This window comes from Eucalyptus grandis, chromosome 2 (assembly GCF_016545825.1).
Source record: "Eucalyptus grandis isolate ANBG69807.140 chromosome 2, ASM1654582v1, whole genome shotgun sequence".
NCBI classification, from domain to species: Eukaryota; Viridiplantae; Streptophyta; class Magnoliopsida; order Myrtales; family Myrtaceae; genus Eucalyptus; species Eucalyptus grandis.
Window position 1 is genome coordinate 22,009,113 of NC_052613.1, and position 19,417 is coordinate 22,028,529.

At 40.9% G+C, this 19,417-nt stretch overlaps 2 long non-coding RNA genes across 33 annotated transcripts; one reads left to right on the forward strand and one right to left on the reverse strand.

Annotated features, from left to right (window-relative positions):
• Positions 1 to 1,955: 1,955 nt before the first annotated feature.
• On the forward strand, positions 1,956 to 9,215 carry LOC104426212. 30 transcript variants are annotated; one of them, XR_005548668.1, is made up of 11 exons: positions 1,957 to 2,591; positions 3,487 to 4,371; positions 4,471 to 5,140; positions 6,441 to 6,803; positions 7,119 to 7,242; positions 7,368 to 7,436; positions 7,533 to 7,604; positions 7,690 to 7,761; positions 7,877 to 7,953; positions 8,174 to 8,213; positions 8,608 to 9,215. It is a non-coding gene; the product is annotated as an uncharacterized LOC104426212 (long non-coding RNA). The 30 variants fall into 30 exon arrangements; XR_005548657.1 differs by having other exon boundaries at positions 7,690 to 7,758; positions 8,294 to 9,215; XR_005548666.1 differs by having other exon boundaries at positions 7,690 to 7,758.
• An 813-nt stretch (positions 9,216 to 10,028) lies between these two features.
• Positions 10,029 to 14,914, reverse strand: LOC104426204. Of its 3 annotated transcripts, none has more exons than XR_005548120.1 (7): positions 14,659 to 14,914; positions 14,389 to 14,530; positions 14,218 to 14,304; positions 11,926 to 12,084; positions 11,751 to 11,837; positions 11,069 to 11,248; positions 10,029 to 10,462 (listed from the first exon to the last, which is right to left on the reverse strand). It is a non-coding gene; the product is annotated as an uncharacterized LOC104426204 (long non-coding RNA). The 3 variants fall into 3 exon arrangements; XR_721806.3 differs by having other exon boundaries at positions 14,389 to 14,512; positions 14,659 to 14,913; XR_721805.3 differs by lacking the exon at positions 14,659 to 14,914 and having other exon boundaries at positions 14,389 to 14,617.
• Between the last annotated feature and the right edge of the window lie 4,503 nt (positions 14,915 to 19,417).

Consider the following 19,417-nt stretch of genomic DNA (forward strand, 5'->3'; position numbering starts at 1 on the left):
CTAGTATTTTCTCCCCATATTCGTTTTCAATTTCGCACTTCTTTTGCCACTGGGTGTCTTAACCCGGTATTGTTTTTTGCCCACGGAGTTGACTATCTTTTACTTCACAGTCAACTCAGTGTGGCAATACCGGATTAATACGTATTAATCCGGTATTGTGTGATTAGTATCCAAACTTTTGTACGGGCCGTGACCTTTTTTTCTTTCACATGTGAGCTGCCAACATCCGTACTTTTTTGATTTTTGGTCAGAACCATCCTGTACTTAAACTCCCACTCTCCAGTCTCCCCACCTCCAACCTACCTTTGTTTTATTACTCGATCCTTAGCACGATAGGCCTCTCTTGCGGCCGTCTCTCTTCCTTTGTCCCCATCTGTCCCCACATTCAAAAATGAACGAATGGGAAAAAATCGAATCCATCTTCACTTTCATCGTTCCAATTCTTGCAAACTTCCTTGCTAGTAAATATACAGGGACATCAGATTCTCCATTTAACACCCATCCCGTTTCTGCGTTTCTTACCATCTTCACTCTCCTTCTCTATTGCTACTTATCTTTTCCATTTGTTGCTCGTTTGCCGGTCTGTCAAAGATATACCAGTTTGGGGTTTTTGGTGGTTAAAAAAATAGTTTGGAGTAAATTTGTCACAAATGTACCAGTTTGGGGTTTTTTAGGGTATTAACCTAAATTTTTAATATATAAAAAGGAAAAAGAAAAGTGAGATGCAAGTGTCAAGAGAGTTGCCGCAAGTATCATTGGCAGCAGAATTTGTTGACAATCCATTTTAATGTCAAATTCCTCGGCCTAGAATAATTGAAAGACATTCCTAGTATTTTCTCCCCATATTCATTTTCAATTTCACACTTCTTTTGCCACTGGGTGTCTTAACCCGGTATTGTTTTTGCCCACGGAGTTGACTGTCTTTTACTTCACAGTCAACTCTGTGGGCAAAAATACTGGATTAATACGTATTAATCCGGTATTGTGTGATTAGTATCCAAACTTTTTTGTACGGGCCGTGACCTTTTTTTCTTTCACATGTGAGCTGCCAACATCCGTACTTTTTTGATTTTTGGTCAGAACCATCCTGTACTTAAACTCCCACTCTCCAGTCTCCCCACCTCCAACCTACCTTTGTTTTATTACTCGATCCTTAGCACGATAGGCCTCTCTTGCGGCCGTCTCTCTTCCTTTGTCCCCATCTGTCCCCACATTCAAAAATGCCTCATTGGGGGCCGAACGAATGGGAAAAAATCGAATCCATCTTCACTTTCATCGTTCCGATTCTTGCAAACTTCCTTGCTAGTAAATATACAGGGACATCAGATTCTCCATTTAACACCCATCCCGTTTCTGCGTTTTTTACCATCTTCACTCTCCTTCTCTATTGCTACTTATCTTTTCCATTTGTTGCTCGTTTGCCGGTCTTTCATACCACTCTCGGCACCCGCTTCTTTTTCTTTCTCAGGATCTTTTCCCTTTTTTCCGTAGCTTTCCTCACGTCACTGCTGTTCAGAGGACTCTCCTTCTTTCTCCTATGTTTGCCAATGTTGGTAATGCTCTTTCTGGCTCACTCGTGGGATTTGATTCAGAAGCTCAAGCAAAGGATGTTAGAAAACGCATACGTCCGTATGTTCCGCCACCGAGGAGCCATCTTGCCGCTCACGGTTTACGAGACACGTTTTCGTAGTACTGGGCCATTGGTCTATGTTTAGTGGTTAATGGAATTGAGATTGATTGGCCGCCATTTTAATATGGAAAGCGAAGATGGGGTTCGAATTTCTAAGAAGTTGGGGTGGGATGATTTAGTTTTAAATGTGAATTTCAATTCTCTTATATTTTGTAAGAAGGGAGGATGAAAGTTTAAGAGCGAAAGTAAAAATAAGAATCAAAATAAGAGGAGAGTAAAAATAGAGTAAAGCCAATATTTTGACTCAAAGCTGTTAAGCAGTGGACCAAGACCTAATCAGCGATGGTGGACTGTCGAGTCTTGGCCGACCTCCGTGTCCACCCTTGCGGTTGTCCCGGCGGCCAAGCAGCAGATTTGGAAACGCCGAGCAGCGGGCTTCTCTCCTGACCTCGCCGCCAAATCTGGAAGTGAGGCACCGGTTGGAGGCAACGGCTGAGCTGGCGAGATGCGGCGCCGTCAACTCCGACTCCGCCGGTGGCGATGGCAGGAGGAGGAGGCCCGGAGGCAGGACTCGTGGCTGCAGATGGAAGGAGAGGAAAAGAGAAGAAATCCGCGTGGATTTGGGGACTTTAATTCATTTCTCTGATATTCCACGTGTCAGTTTTTATTTAAAGAATAAATGAGCGCATTGTATAATACAAGTGATGGTTGAATTTCTTTGTAGTATTAATGTGGCCTGTTCATTATAAACCTAATTTCTTTTCACTGCAGGATTTTCCTGTCTTTCATATTTTATCCTTATCGTCTTGTCTGACGCTCTGAAAGGGAGAAGAAAGCCCTGACTTTTTCTTTTTTTTTATCACTTCTAGGTAGTGAAATCCGGTCGAGGTCGCTCCCATTGGTTGATCCTGCATGATTAGTTCCGCTCCGATTCAAAATTCTGTGGTTCGGGTGCAGATCGGTGAGCATTTTGCTCTACTTTATGGATTTTTCTGGGTTTATGTTAGTTAGCGAGTTCTGTATTTCTTTGGAGCGATTTGCTTTTACTTTTCACTTTCGACTGTTGTCTGTCTTGGCAAATGTCTAAAAGCTGGGTTTTTCTTCAGTTCCGTTGTCTACGAACTCATGTTTTATGTTTGGTCTTGGCATAAGTTAGAGGGGGAAAGTACAATGACAAGGAATATTCAGAGTGAATTTCTTGGGAAGATCCGTGAGAATTTCTCGATTCCTTTGTGAATTGCTCATGCTGAAGTTGGCTTGCTAGGGTTTAAATGCCCCTCTATTTGTTTTGAGTAATAATGGATCGTGATCATCCAAAAAGATCGGAGGAGACTCTTTTATGATGTTTTTCCTTTCTCGATTGCGCTTCATTCTGCTCTCTGAAAATGTTGTTCTTGCTAAAGGGGCTGAGAAACAGTTTTGAGGATTATTCAATTCAAATGATTTTGCCTGAAAGTTGAAAGATGAGTCTTTGCCTTGCATAACTATGGCCTTAACGTGATGCCAAAAAAGAGGCAATAAGATTTGGAGTTTTCCACCACTTTGTCGAGTTAAGTGCAAGTGGTTTGAGAGAAATCCAGCTTAGCAAGGAGGCTTTCTGTGTTTGATGATATGTATAGCTTGGTTGATTTAATTTATTCATAGACACGCACCTCTTTTTTCTGAGATAACGATCTGTGGGCATAATTTCAGGTGTTAGTGTCACGGATTTTAGGGATCCCATTGTTACCACTATAGCGTACTGTTTTTCAGGCTTTCAACTGTCCTTTTTAGATTTTAAAAATAACTCTGCTGGTGTTGTATATATCTGCAATTCTTATCTAATGGCATTGATCTTCTTTCTGAACAATTTTCAGGTTCTTTCTTGTTTCCAGCCTTTGAGTTCTGTAATGGCCGGTGAAGTCTCAGTGACCCTTACTTACAGCAGAAGTAATGGGTCTCCATCTGATCCCAAGGACCCTCTGACTACTTGTTGCCGCAACTTGAGTGTATTGGCAAGGATGGAAAACTTCCCTGGAATCTGCCCTCTGATCTCAAATATTTTAAGAGCTGATCCTAGGAAAGAGAATGCAGTCATAACGGGTAGAAAAGCATGGGGAAGTATTCCTGCTGAGCATAGGCCTCTACATGTTGTTCTCACTCATCGTAAGAATTTTAATATTGGGACTGCAGAGAATGTCGTCAAATATGGAATCATGTGTATTGCCTTGTATTTATTGCCTTTGTTGTTATCTATTGAGAAAGTTTCTGTCATTGGCGGTGGCCAGAGGTTTCTGAACATTTGTTCATAACTACAATTGCCTTTGGGTTTTTCTCTTTGCACCTTAGTAACTTTTCTCGTTTGGTGCAAGGAAGCTCAATGCTCCTGGATGTGATGCTATCCACATAACAGAAGTTGAGACACCAGTTGAATTTGACACTTTTTTGCCCATGGTCGATACATCTGTCTTTCGATCATGGTACTTGTCCTTTCCCATCGTTGTACACAACATCCAGTAACTACTTATGTCCGTGTAGGATGTTCTGTAGTGGTTTTCTGCCTCACAAAAATTGTATGATCTTCAATGGTAAGGCAGGTTCTGTTAAATTTGAGGTGGAGAATTTTACCTTTCTGCTCTAGATGATTTTTTTAGAGACATGAACAGTACCTGTATTAGAGATTAGTCGAAGAGGTACTGTTAGATGGCACTCCAAAGGATGACAGGACTGAAACTGGTACTGCATCAAAATTTCGATGCCAGGTGTGTTTTGTAAACCATTTATATCTTGTCAGCTGTTACATTCTATCTGGCACATCTTTTCTATCGAGTCGGAATCACTCTGTTTATTCTCTTTCGCAGATGCGGTTCAATCTGCACAGAACGAGAAAATATTGGGTGCACCGGGCGGTCCACGTCACCGTGCGCCCGCCCAATCAGGATTCGACATGTGTCGCCACGTGGCTCCACCTGAGCCGAGGCCCACCTTTAGTTTTCAGTTAAATTTTTGCTGCTTCTCTCTCTCATTTAATGCTTCGTCCTTTTCTCTGCACGATTTCTCCCGTTTGCACGCAAGCGTGCGTCCCTTCCCCTCCCATTCTCTTTCAAAAAATTTTGTCCCTGCATTTTTTCTCCATGAAAGCTGCAACGCCATCTCTCTCAACCAAACGCTCGCCGGTTGCCTCCAAGCTTGGCTGCCTCTACCGTCGCCGTCAAGAGCCACTCGCTCCCAAGAACCCCGCCGGTCGTGGTTGAGTCCCAACAATCTCCGCCTCGGCCTCTTCAGCGAGCGTGGACACCCAAAAAGCCTGCTGCTTGCCTCCAAGCTCGATCGCCTCCGCTGTCACCACCAGGAGCTACTCGCTCCGAAGAGCCCTGCCGGTCGTGGCTGCGTCCCAAGCTCTGACCTTCTCCGCCTGTGCCTCCTCAGTGATCGCAAACACCCAAAAGCTCACCAGGCGCGTCTGAGCTCAGCCGCCTCTGCCATTGCCACTTTCTCCCAAGAGCACCTTCTTATGAATCTTACCTGCTGGTATGGATTCTGTGATGACTCAACAAAATTTTGTTGTTTAAGCAGATGGCAATTTGTATTTCACACCCTGCACTCGTCTTCGTAAATCATATTTTCAGTTTTAAGGCAATCTTTTTAGTTTGATGCTTGATGTCTTAGGAGATAGTGAAGTTCTTGTTAGGATGGCGAGTAGTTCATTTCTTGGGATGTATGACTAGAACTTAACTGCCTAGGATTCCTGAGTTAGCATTGGTGCTGTCTTAAAAAATTTAGCCACCGAGTTTTTTTGCTCGGTGTTTCATGCCTCTGTTGGGAAGGCTAGTGTTAGTAGCTCCATTTGCCGGTGCCATCGTATTTAATTTTTATAGATGTTTGAAGGAAGATAAGAACTCCCTTTTCTCAAAATGTGGATTCTTCACAATAAATATGTAGTATATGTGTCAATTAATTCCGTTAGCTTGAAGGATGTTTCTGGGTCGTGTCTTTACTTTGACCATGTAATTTTCCAGAGCCAGTTAACTATGCACGTCCTATTTTCTGAGCTCATGATGAGATGCGAGTGATCTGTGATGGTTGCAACATTATCATTTTCTTTTCCTGGTTTACTTAAGTAGAAACAGGTCATCCAATTGCCTAGCTTTATGTCTTTTAACTCATAATTTGTTCTGGTTTCTTTCTCTCATTGTAAGGATGCATTGATAGGCTTCCTCTTTTCTGACAATCTAATTGTTGGGATGTTATGCTCATTATTTGTCTGTAGTTTCCTCCATTTTTGGTAAATGTGCCGTGGCATATGTTACTTTTTGCTTCTTGAGTATTTGCTTTTATCTAACTTTACAACTGCACACACAACACATGGGCATGCTCAGTGAACTAGGGAGAATGTTGTGGATCAAAATCATCAAATCCAAGCCAAATTCGAGGAAGGACTGTCCGTTCTGCTGGGTTAACCTTTGTCGTTAACATTTTCCAAGCTGAATCCCTCAGCGTCATGTTGTAGATTGAATGCTTGGGCAATAAGCATGGAAAACTTAGGCCTTACCTCTTCCTTTGCAATTATCATGCTGAAAACAATTGGAAAAGTCTCTTGCATATATTGTGTATGACACTGATATCTGCAAGATTAATATTTAAACCCTTTGAATCAACCTCTCTAGCCCTGTGTAGAGATCATTTATCTCTTGTGCACATCATAATTCACAAGCTTGAATGAAATTCTAACATATTGACATTATCTTTGTATGTTTAATAGATCTAAGATTGGAAATTGGTGTTAGTGTTCCTTTACTTACTGATTAATCCAACTCATCCTTTTTTGCAGATGTGTGGGAACTCAAGTTACTTTAACAGTTGGTCGTCCAAATTTATTTTGGTGGACTCCAGAATTTACTCTTAAAGCCTTATCCTCCCGATCAAGAATCTGCAAATGAAAATCCTATCCAAATTACGATGCATCACTGTAGATGTCACTGGCACGCTCATGGCCTACAAAGGGGAGCTTGGAGACTAGTACTGCATGGCTGCCAAATCAGTCGGTCTTCCATGTCCCGACTATAAGTGCATCCATGAGGGCTTTAAACTTGCATATACAGAAATGGCAAAAAAATATCCATGCTTCGGATATGCTGCCAAAATGCCAAACATTGTATGGTGGAAAACTTGCGTGAGAAATTCATTTGTCCAGGTAAGATAGCCAAGTCTATGAAATGGAGCTCTGTGATTTGCTTGCTTAATGCAGCTAGAATACTATTTTCTTTTGCATGTCTGAGTATGTAATCCTGGTTCCAGGTTTATCTTATTAAATTTATGAAGCTGTACAGTTTTTTGTTGATAACTTAATGGTTTAATAAATCGAAGTGCTGTAACTGTCATTCTGATTGCAACATTTTGTGATTTTAGTACTGCAAGTTGAGAATTCTGCTAATAGCTTGAGAGTTCTATTTACTTCTCAAAATCCGATGTCTGGATGTGTTACTAATCTTAATTTTTTTGCTAACAGGCAGGTTATGAGTATGATGAAGAGACATTTGAGGAGATATTTAGACGCATATATGCATCTTTCGGTTCAGCTGCACCTTACACCGTCTTTCCAGACTCCCAACCATTCTAGAGATGGGTTATAGGTGGGTTCAGTTAAATTTTTGCTGCTTCTCTCTCATTTAATGCTTCATCCTTTTCTCTGCGCGATCACTTCATTATCGTGTTCTGTTTTTTTAAAATCATAAAATCTTTTATCTTTTATTGGTAGGGATTTGTCCTATAATCGGTTAACAGGGAAAATTCCATTCAACATTGGTTTCCTGCAAGTGGTCACCTTGTATGTGTTTGCAACTTCTGCAGAGTGTTTCAAATATATAGCATTTGATCTGTATCAGCTTTCCCTAATTCCTTTCGCAATCTGTCTGCGTACTAGGTCATTGCAAGGTAATCAGCTGTCAGAGAAAATTCCATCTGTGATTGGTCTCATGCAGGCCCTTGCAATCTTGTGAGTTCTCATTCTCCTATTTTAAGGTCAGAATAGTTGTTTTTCAAACAGTTGCTTAACATCTTGTTTCTCTTTAATCGCCTAGAGATCTGAGCTGTAACATGTTAACTGGACCCATCCCTCCTATTTTGGGAAATTTCACCTACACAGAAAAGTTGTGCGTTATCCTCGATACTTGCTATCATTTTTTACACTTGTACTTAATTGTAGGGGTCACGTTGGCATCTTTCTTGTGCTGGTTTAAGCTTGACCTGGTATGAAACATGTTGTAGGTACTTGCATGGCATGGCAACAAACTGACCTGACAAATCCCTCCGGAGCTTGGAAATATGTCAAAGCTTCATTATCTGTATGCTTAGTTTCTCATATATTGGATTGTTTTGAAGCTATGCATGTGATTTCATCTGCATGGGGAGTCCATTTCTGCAACTTTTTTACTGATTGAGGATCTTTATAACTATTTCATTCTCCTGTTCTATGTAATTTTTCCAAGTCCGCTCTCATGATAATTCTGGCATCCTTCATAAGCTTTAATAAACATTAATTAGAATACGTTCTGCATGTTTCAGGCCACTTTGAACATCTTCTCACCCCTAGCCTGACTATTCTGTAAGTTTATTGTTGTCCCATTGTTGTCCCCAATGCTGCATAGATTATAATGGTACTATATTTTCTTTGGAAAATGTCAGCCTCTGGGATCTTCTCCATGGTGAGTGAAGTTTCTTTTTAATGACTTGGATGTCCTGCTCAAGAGCCTCTTAGGTGAATATGCGTGTCAAAACTTTTTCCCATCATACGTGAGAACTAGATTGAGCGAGCGTGAAAGAGTGAAAATCTGAAGTGGCTTTAAAATCTGGAGTGGCTTTTATAGTACTCATTTCACTCCTGCTAAATTTTCTTCTGTTCATGTATATTGAAATCATCTAAAATAAACTGGTCCTAGTTTTTAATTATGTCAGGATTCTTCCGACCAAAGATCTTTACAAATTAATGATTTCTGTAGGCCCTGCGAACAAAAAGAAGCTTGACTGGGATACTCGTCTCAAGATAGCACTTGGTGCCGCTGAGGGGCTTTCATATCTTCGCCATGATTGTAGTCCGTGTATCATCCACGGGGACGTGAAATCGTCAAACATTCTACTCGATAAGGAATTTGAGGCGCATCTGACTGATTTTGGGATTGCAAAGAGCCTGTGCACAACGAAGTCCCATACTTCTACATACATAATGGGGACCATTGGCTACATAGACCCAGAATATGCCCGCACTTTTCGCCTCACAGAGAAGTCAGATGTCTATAGCTGTGGAATTGTTTTACTAGAGTTGCTGACTAGCAGGAAAGCAGTGGACAATGAATCCAATCTCAATGCAAAATTAAAGCAAGATTTGGCAAAATAGAAGAAAGAAAATTCTAGATTGAAAATGTTGGTTGTGCTGTTGTTTATAGTAATTTTAGCTTTAAAACTTGACATATTGTGAGATTTGGCAAACCTAAAGATGTTGGTTGGGTTGTTCGTGAGTTTTAGTTGTTGTTTGTAAATATATGTGCATTTTGTTTGTAGGATGAATAAAGTGAACATTTATGTTGGCATATCATTAAATTTGTTTTACCATTGCATATTTTCCCATGCCGCTATTTCTTGAAATTTCGACCAAATTCTTGCTTGAGATTATAAATGTTTGATTGAGGATTCTTAAATTCAAATTATAAACGTATTGAGGATCTTTAACATTGTATATTCTGGTTTCTGCAAAAACTAGCCTATGAGGCAAATGAACCGCACATTAAAGAACAAGATTGATGTTTTCGTAGGTTATTTGAGATTTACCATTTTTCAATTCAGGAGTTGTTGAGTTCGAGCATCACTTTAGCGACCATTATTGAAGAAGTTTCGACAATTTCAATGAGAGAATTCAAATGTGAGGATTTGGATATTGATGATAACTTGACGAAAGTTCATCTTGTGAGATTTCTTGGTCATCTCCGAGAGCAACCTTTCTCTCTTCTAAACTTGAATCGAATAAGTTCCTCTTTTTCGACAATCCAATGTGGAAGTTATGGAGGATGACTTAGCCAAAGGTTTGTGCGGTTTGAAATGAGCTTTTGCGTCCAAAGACTGCCCAACTTGTTCCATATGATTTATAATGGTTTTGACCTCGTCCTAACGGATGATCCTCACACCAAAAACAATCACAAAGGCCAGAGTCAGTGAAGAGCTAATTTGGCTGCAAATCGCAGGCTCCTCCTATCATAGAGGAACAATTGCCTATTCACATGCATCCGAAGCAGAAAATATTATATAGACCATTTCTATATATGAGCCATAGATAAACCATGTTTAAACATCTTGTTTTAAAGCACCACATAGATAAAGAAAATGGCTAGCTAATGATTTTACAAAACTCTCTAGCCTTTGAACATGAAAAGAGAACTTACTGGACAGTGCAACATCATTGGTCACATTCATAACTCATAATGACCTTGTGTCTATGTACAGCAAGATAATAGTGAGCAGGCAACCATCTAACATCAAATTTGTGCCCATTAAATTTGAGCACGCAACCATTTAACAATCTTTAAAGCTACATTCATGTACACACTATGAGGGTCTAGTCTACAGATATACACCTATGTCGAAGAGATTCCTGCACCATTTCCAAGCAGCCATCGATCCGGAGTTCAATTGGCGAACTTCAGATTGCCTAATTACCGTCATCTTGCAAACGGTTCAGATCAGCTGTAAAAAAAATAATTGAAGTGGTTTTGAACCAATATGCCACTCATAGGGAAATCAATAAAATTCAACTCCAGCAGGTGACCTTAGCTTCTTTATGTATATGCTCCCGCGACAAGACACCTGAGAAATCCAAAAATGCGCAAGAAATCAACAGAAGGTGTTTGAAGATGAGCCAAAGTAGCATGGCCACCTTTTACCTACAAGAACATATAATCCAGAAGAACATTCTCTCTTACTGAAGAACAAAAGGCAAACTAAGATAACAATCTTGACAAGGACAATCAACCCAGCACAATATTAAAGAACAAGAGGAGATTAGCACAGATTCCAAACCTCACTAAACACCACTAAATTTCACTTTGTTCTTCATTGACATTTATTCCAACACCAAACAATTATGCAGTGACCTTGGTAGAAAAGAATTTCCTAGAATGTACATAGTTTGCCAGTCAACCAGTAAAAAACATTGGCAACTAAGACCAAAGCAATAAAACCAACTTCAGCTAGACTCTTCCATAAAACAAAGACCATATAATACCTAGTAAGTATAAAAATGAGACGATCCACCTTGCTTAAGATTGACACCTCATCCAGTCATAAATTTATAGAATGAACACCAAGGCTGAAGTTGTTTTAATTGCTGCAATTTGTTTTCTACATGCTTTATTTGATACCTCATCCAGTCTCTTTGTTAATTGACTAAGCAAGTCTTGTATCTGACAATACCTTTTTCGCTGAAGAACTTGTTTCACTGGAGAAAGATCTTTGCTGGAGCACCTTACTCCTTTGAGTCACCTCACCATTGTATTTATCGACAGTGAGCAGCAAGTCACTTAACTATGCTTATGTATGATGGTAAAGGATGCAATGTTTGCTGGGTTTGCATTCACGGATGTGTTGCCAGTGCTGCACAAAAGGGGTCTGATGATGAGATCGAGAATTACTAATTCTGGCTTTAAGCCCAAAAATGATGATGAAGAAGAAACACTTCATATGATTGGGTGATCCATTTCTTTGAATATGAGCCCAACCAAAGAAGATGTTATTTACGGTGCCATGTCAGATCAAAGACAGGAAAGTATATGTCACCAGCAGTAATGTGACAAATCAAAATTAGAACCAGAACCATTGATGTAATCAGATTTTTCCTTGCAAATTCAATCGTATTATATGCTTTTTAACATTATGACTCTAAGGATGTATTTCATTATGACAGAGGCCCTAGTCGTGAATGCTTTCACTCATTGTGCCCAGCTAAGTGGAATAATCCAAGTTCCATGAGTTCAAGATCCCCCTTCAGGGGCAAATGTTTTTGACATTGGAGTATGGCACATGCACTAGGCTTGTATTTGCACTACAAATCAACTAATTTGACAAGATAATAGACCAGAACACAGTTTCCACATACCTCAAGACAAACAAAAGCAGATGACCTACAATCGCATACAACTGCAGAAAGATAAAGATATTGCTGACATATAATGCACTTAGGATCCTACAAAAAAACCAAAAAAAATTCATCAACTAGCATCATATTGACAAAGTCATCAGAAAGCAAGAGTTAAACATGAAAGGTCGAGTACCTCCTCAGTCCCCACACATTCAGGACGTGTCCGTGGTGGCACTGGAGATGATTTTACAATGCCATTTTTCCAGAGTTGCTCCCTCCAACTTTTCTCCTTTGTATAAATTCTTAGTAATTCTTTTGCCAGAAAAGGTGATGCTTTTCTATCATAATTACTCTGCATATTGCACAAGAAGGGAATTAGGGACATTTCTGTAATATGGAAAGACCTCCTAGTAAGCAAAACTTAACTTTAGAAAAACAACTGTTATCAAAAGGAAACAACAATTATTAATCCTTCCCATCAAACTAATGAAAGAGGCAAACACGGAAACTAAGTTGATGATGATCATGAGTCCATCACAAAATACCAAAAACCAAAGAAAATAGTCCCAGGTAAAGATAGTCAAACGCACAATAGGCAAGAGCATTGAGCCATGAGTTCTCAATAGAATAACCCACAATTTTGATACTTGTAGTTATAATCCAAAATCCATGGAACCATGAAGAAATGGCCTACAAGCAACCACCATAAATATATAAATGACAACTACAAACTACGCCCAATAATTTGATCGCAGATACTCCAGAAGCACATGTGGGTATTGACATTTATAATGAAAGATCAAATGGGCAAGTACTTTGCTAAAGCCTAGACATATCGCAGTGTAGACTAATCCAATCTTTGCTCAAGCTACATATCACTCCTAAAGACTAGAAAATGCTGAATCAACTGCTCCTCCAGAATGGTTGGCAATACCACTTTAGGGTGGATAGCCTGTCCACTGAGTGCCGGTACTCACTTTTACTAAGGTTGGGCTTAAAAGGAACAAGAGACTTGGTGACAACAACACATAGAGAGAGAGAGAGAGAGAGAGAGAGAGAGAGAGAGAGGGAGGGAGGGAGGGAGGGAGGGAGGGAAATGGTGGCCGAGCAAAGCCTGCTGTAGCTCAACATCCTCACTATTTAGCAACTCTGCGGAAAGACAACTCTCCTCTTGTTTTCTAACTAAAATGAGGTCCATTGAGGATGGGCCAACAAATAGACCCATCGAGCCCAAATGCTTTAAACTATATGGAGTTATGTTCACAATTTTCGTGAAATCTGTAAGCTACGAGAGTGTCGAAACAGAGCTGCCATACAAAGAAGGAGAAACAAAGATGGAACTCCTTTCAGGCATCAATCATGTGCTCCTATTGTTGTATGCCGAATAGTCAAAGAGAAGAATTATCGTTCAACTATTCGACATCTCTTCATCTTTGCACAGGAGCAATTCCAGAGGTGGAAGTGCTATCATCATCACCCAATATCAAGATAAGATTATTATTCAAAACAAAGTGCAATCCCTCCACACAACTGGTTCGTCCAGAGAATCATAAAGTATGAAGTGTTAGGCAACCATTGCCTCCCACAAATGTACGGTGGCAGTTACAACTGCAGAGAATTAAGAGAGATACATTCATAATTTGTTCAATAGCAAGCACAAAGAATTTCCAATTGAGTATACTACCGACTGGCTGACTCCATTTATCTCACATCTTTTGCAAAAGAGTCACGTACACGCCAAAAAGAATAACATAAAAATGCAATGTCAGCATGACATACTCTTGTCCATTAGATCTGCCATAAAATGTAACTGACAGGCATTCCTTTAGGACAGAAACGTAGCATGAAGTTTAAACACTATTAGTATAACTTAGGTCGACCAATCTAGTGATTGGGCAATCAATGGTGAATTGATGATGTGAAAGGAGTCCAAATGGAAATTATATCACAGGTGACTGTAGAAATCATATTTCTTGGGAGTTCTTCCATTAGTTTAATCCAAGAGATTCAATTTCTATGTAACCATCAATCAAAGTATCAGACGGATCCTAACGAAGGAGGAAGAAGATACACAGAGTAAAAAATCAATTATGTTCTTGATATCTAGTATCTCTGAGGCATAATTAGTCCTGAACTAACAAACAGCTCAATTTTTTCAGACTAACAATGATCAGAAAAATGCATCACAACTGGCAGCTGTTATCTCAAGTCAATGTGCATTTCATCGCTATAACTCTATCAGTCATATTACAACTCGATCTTACTCGTTAAAATCAAGTTTTGTCTTCCTACTACACACTGCAAAATTGCCATACAAACAAGCTATCTCTACCCATCCATCCAACCAACAGGAACATCATTCCAAAAATGAATTGCAATTCAAACTAGAAATTTTCTGAATTATCGGCTCATGTATCCAAGTACTTCCGCTCCACGTGCTTCGTGTGGAAAGTGGGAGAACTCAATTATGAAACCAAAGACTGACCTTTGGATGTCAACAACTCATTGAACAACTTCCTCTTCTCACTGACGAGCGGTGCTAACCTAGCCTCACCTTCAAGGGCGATTTGATCTGACACAAAGCATAGAACCTATCAAAAACCAAAATGAAAAAGCAAACGTGCACCGGGGCACAACAGACGCCGCACCGCCTCACCTATTTTCCGCGTCTTGTCGGCGAGAACGCCGAGGTAGCGCGTGACTCGATTGAGCTTCGCGTTGGAATACTCCTGCAGTTCGCTCGCCTCTTGTCTCAGCTCCAAGTAATCCTACCTCGCAAGCTGCATCCGGAAATCGCTCTTCTCAGAGCTCGGCAACAGAGAAGGAATCAACCGAAGCAAGAAGCAAAAATTCGAAACCGGCAAATCCCCCAACTCAATCGGGAGCCAAAACAAAGCGCGAGACGATCGGAGCGTTTCGGAAAAACCTGGACATTGTCCGCGAGCCGCTGGACCTTGGAGGCCAGCGGGAGCTGCGAGGGCGGCGAGGAGGCGGAGGCGGCGGCGGCGGCAGAGATCGAGTACCGCCGGACGAAGGGGGTGCTCGGCCGGCGCGGCTCGAAGCCGCTCACCTCCCACTTCCATCGGTTGCTCCTCGGCTCCGACTGAAATTTTTTTAAAATGGCGCCTCTTTGTGCAGAGGAGTGTCTCGAGGACAGCGGAGGCGTCGTGACTTTGTGCGGGAGAAAGACGGAAGAGAAAGGACCTGCATATTTGTGTTCTTTTTCGTTGTTTATGAATAGATTTTTTTTTTTTTCAAAAAAAAGAATAAAAATGCATTTATTTGCATTTTGTTTAATTTTTTTTTTCAAAATAAAATTGGAATGGAAATAAGAAATAAAAGAATTATTTTTTGGTTCGAAAACACTTTTGAATAATAAATTTTCCCTCCCTCTCTTTTTCTTCTTTTTTGTTCTTCTTTTTTTTCTTTGGTCGGTCGTTGGTCTCGACCATGGCTGGCGACCTCACCGGATCTGGGTGAGGCCAAGCTCGCCCAGACAAGGCGAGCTCGAGCATTGCCTCGCGCCGGCGACACTTGGGCTCGCCCAGATCCGACAAGGTCGAGCTCGCCTAGCCACCGGTGAGCCTCGCCGGGTCGGCAAGCCTCACCATGGCTAGGCAAGGTCGCCGGCCAAAAGAAGAAAAAATAAAATATATATTAAAAAATTAAAAGAAACAAAAAGAATATAAATTTACCAAACTTGTTTCTATTCATTTTTTATTCTTGGAACAAATTTATCAAAAACGTCTTTCTGATCAAAAATTGTTCCCCTGAACAAAAATAATTTTTTCTATTTCTGTCATCTAAAATAATTTTTGAACAAAAACGTTACCAAACACCTCCAAAAATTTTTGTGAGAAAGAGACTTTGTGCAGGAGAAGCTTCAAATGCAAAGGGCGGGAGAAGGACGCAGCCATTAATGAAGAGAGAAAGAAGGAATGGGCAAAAGTTTGGCTAAAAATAAAAGCGGGACCTGACTCCGGGTGGTGACACGTGTCGAATCCTGATTGGGTGGGCGCACGATGACGTGGAGCGCCCGGCGCACCTAATATTTTCTCGCACAGAACCTTCCCTCTTTTGCCAACTAAGGCGTGCTACTCCAAGCTGGTTTACCTCTTCATTGTCTTCTTCTTGTAAAAATTTATTTATGAGAAGCGGAAGGCTTTCATTCTAAAGTCTCGTGATTGAGATATCGTTACTGATTGGTCTTACAAAGCATTTTGGCAAAGAGTTGTTGAAAAACTCTCGTGGGTTCATAAGTGGCTCTATAAATGCAAGGAATGACCAAGGTTCTTGTTTTCTGCAGAGCTTGCACTTTTTCAGATTACCGCTGTTTATTTGCCCACAGTTTTCAACTCTATACGAGTTATAAAGTAAATGAATTGTTGCTACTCTGTCAACTGTTACCGACTGTTGCCGTAGTCCGTCGTCATCTTAATGGAATGCATAAGTGAATTGCAAACTATTCGTTTCACTTCTACGTTGAGAAATAAGAGTTTGCATTTTCTTTATGATTCAAGAAAATTGCCATTTGTCGTACAATTATGTCTGTACTGCTTGGACCTCCTCTGCTCCCCCTAATGAATCAAGTGGAAGCGCTGTCTTTTTTTTTTTTGGACGAAAACAGAGAAAATATTATAGCTTCGGTAACTTACATCCAGCCTTTAAAGCGTCAACATACACAAGGTCTAGCAAAAGGAAAGGAGGAGATAAGTTCCAGTCTTGGGCCTGCATGGCCGAATTGTGGGCTTTCGCGGCCCAGTCAGCCACAGCATTAGCTTCACGCTTGCAGAAGCGCACGTTCAGGTTAGGGAAAAGAGGGAGAAAAGATGTCGGCTCCGCAAATAAGACGCGCGTCTCCCATGGCGGTGGATCCTCCCCTGTTACAGCTGCCACAACGATGCTGCAGTCCGACTCCGAGTCTATATGAGCCCGATGAAGCCCCGATGTAGCGTATCTTTGAAGAGCAAGGTTAGAGCTCGAAACTCCGCTATAAGAGGCGAAGCGGCCTGGGAAACGAGCAGAGTATATATCGGTTAGTCGGCCATAGTGATCTCTACAAATCGATGCCATAGATCCATCTCGTGTCTCCTGGTTTGAACGAAGCATCAATATTGCATTTTAAGGTGCCTGGATCCGGTGGTTTCCAGAGCTGATGTGGGTACGGTTGTGCTATAGGTCGGGACAGAGAGGGAGATCCAGAAACCCGAAAAAGCTGCGTCTGCGATAAGGCATTCTCCACTGCTAAAGAATGGTCCGGACATTGGCCACAGAAGATAAAACCGTTTCGCATTTTCCAGATTTGCCATAGAACATTGGCAACAAGGTCCACTGTAAGCAATTCGGCAATACAAATGGTATACATTAACCAAACTTCGAATCGAGTAATCGATGTAGAACTTACCTGTATATTGATTTGATGATGGTCCCATATGTCTTTAGTCCACGAACAAGATAGAAATAAGTGTTCTACTTTGTCTCGGGATGTTTTGTTTGCAAACGGCAAAATGGTTCGGCAATGATGTGTCTTCCGAGCAGTTGTCGAAGTGGCGAGTGCATTTTGACAAACTGACCATAGAAAGACACGCTAGTTTAGGAGCGATTCGCATAGCCCATACTTTCTTCCACAATAGCTTAGGATGCTGATAAGAAGTTGATGCGATACTATTGCTTTGTGTATTACGTCCATAGAAGACAGAGCATGATAATTGCTTTTCACCGTATGGCTACCATCCTTTGTGGCTGTCCGGACAATTTTATCGGGCAAAGCAATGTTCGGTCTAACCGGAATGGTTAGGGCCCTGCGATTATACCGTCATCTAGAAAATTATTCATCACGAAGTATTCCATCTATTGTGGATTGGATCAATGAGATCAGCCACCAATTTTGGTTCTTCTCTTGTCGCAGTCCACCAAGAATGCCTCTTGGTAACCATCTATCCTCTCGATTCGATATTCCTTCCATTCCCCACTTGACCATCTAACGTTTGGCAAAATTGCATCCCTACCCACAAGAATACTCTGCCATCCCCAAGAAGGTCGATGTCCTCTCGCCGCCACTTGGAAATCTGTAGAATGATAGTATAGCCCCTTAAAAATCTGACTCCATAAAGCTTGAGGTTGTTGCATCAATCTCCACGCTTGTTTGCCAAGCATAGCTCGGTTAAAGTCGATGAGATCACGAAAACCAAGACCGCCATTTTCCTTACTCCTTTTCATAATATCCCATTTCTTCCAGTGTATCCCTGCTCTATTCTGATCATTCTTCCACCAAAAACGAGCAATGCTCTGTTCTATTGTTTTACAAAGAGACAAAGGGAGTTTGAAAATCGACATCGCATAGTGAGGGATTGCTTGGATAACAGATTTGATGAGAATTTCCTTACCTCCCTTTGAAATGAACTTTTCTTTCCATCCTTCTAACTTTCCTTGTATTCTCCCCAAAAGCCAAGAGAACATTTCCTTTTTAGATCGACCCCAGTCTGACGGGATTCCCAAATACTTGCCATACCTTTGTAGCACCGGTACTCTGAACTCAGCCGACAGATTTTCCTGTAAACTCAAAGGACAATTCTTGCTAAAAATAAGTCCCGATTTGTTTCTGTTCAATTCTTGTCCTGTAGCCATGCAATACTGATTTAAAATATTTGCTAGATTCTGGCATTCGCGAATAGTTGCATCTAGGAAAAATATGGCATCGTCCGCGAAAAAGAGGTGGGATAAGGTTGGACACCACCTATTTAATTTAATGCCCTTTATGTGATCCATGTCGACTGCTTGAGTAATCAGAGTAAATAACACATTCGCTAATAGAATGAATATGTATGGAGAAAGAGGGTCACCTTGTCTTAGGCCGCGAGTTGGATAGATGGAAGGAAGTAACTCGCCATTAATTCGTACATCGTAGGATCTTTGTAGTTATGCATTGGAGTATCAAGTGTACCCACCTTGGATGGAAACCCATTGTTAGGAGATAGTCATTAAGGAAGTCCCATTCTACTCTATCATAAGCTTTCCTCATATCGAGTCTTCGAATGACATTAAATTTTCTCAACCTCCTACGAATTCCCGAACCGGTGAAGAACTTCTTGAACGACCGTATATTATCTTGAATCGTCTACCATTCACAAACGCCGACTGTTCCATGGAAATCAAATTAGGTAACCAAGGTTTTAGGCGGTTAGCAAGTACCTTAGATATAACTTTATAAGCAAAGTTGCAAAGACTAATTGGTGCGTATTGATCTAGGCTTTCGGGTGAGGTATCTTAGGAATCAAAGCAATGATAGTCCGGTTCAAATCGTGGGCATCCTCCCCGTCGAAAGAAATTTTTACAAGGTGAAAGAGATCGTCCTTAATTACCTCCCAATGAGTCTCGGTAAAATAAGCCATTGAACCCGTCAGGGCCAGGAGCTTTAGTTGTGCCCAACTGAAAGGTAGCTTGTTGAACCTCCTCTAACGATATCAAATCCAGCAACCTGTCATTCATTTCTGTGGTGACAACCTGCGGACATTGAGCAAGTATAGGACCATAATCTCTATTTCCCACCGTCGTATATAAATTAGAAAAGAAGGATGTTGTCATTTCTTTCAAAGTCTCTGAATCACGGATCCATCGCTGGTGATCATCCTTCAACATGATAATACGATTTTTCTGCCTTCTCTGAAGAGTAGCAGCATGGAAAA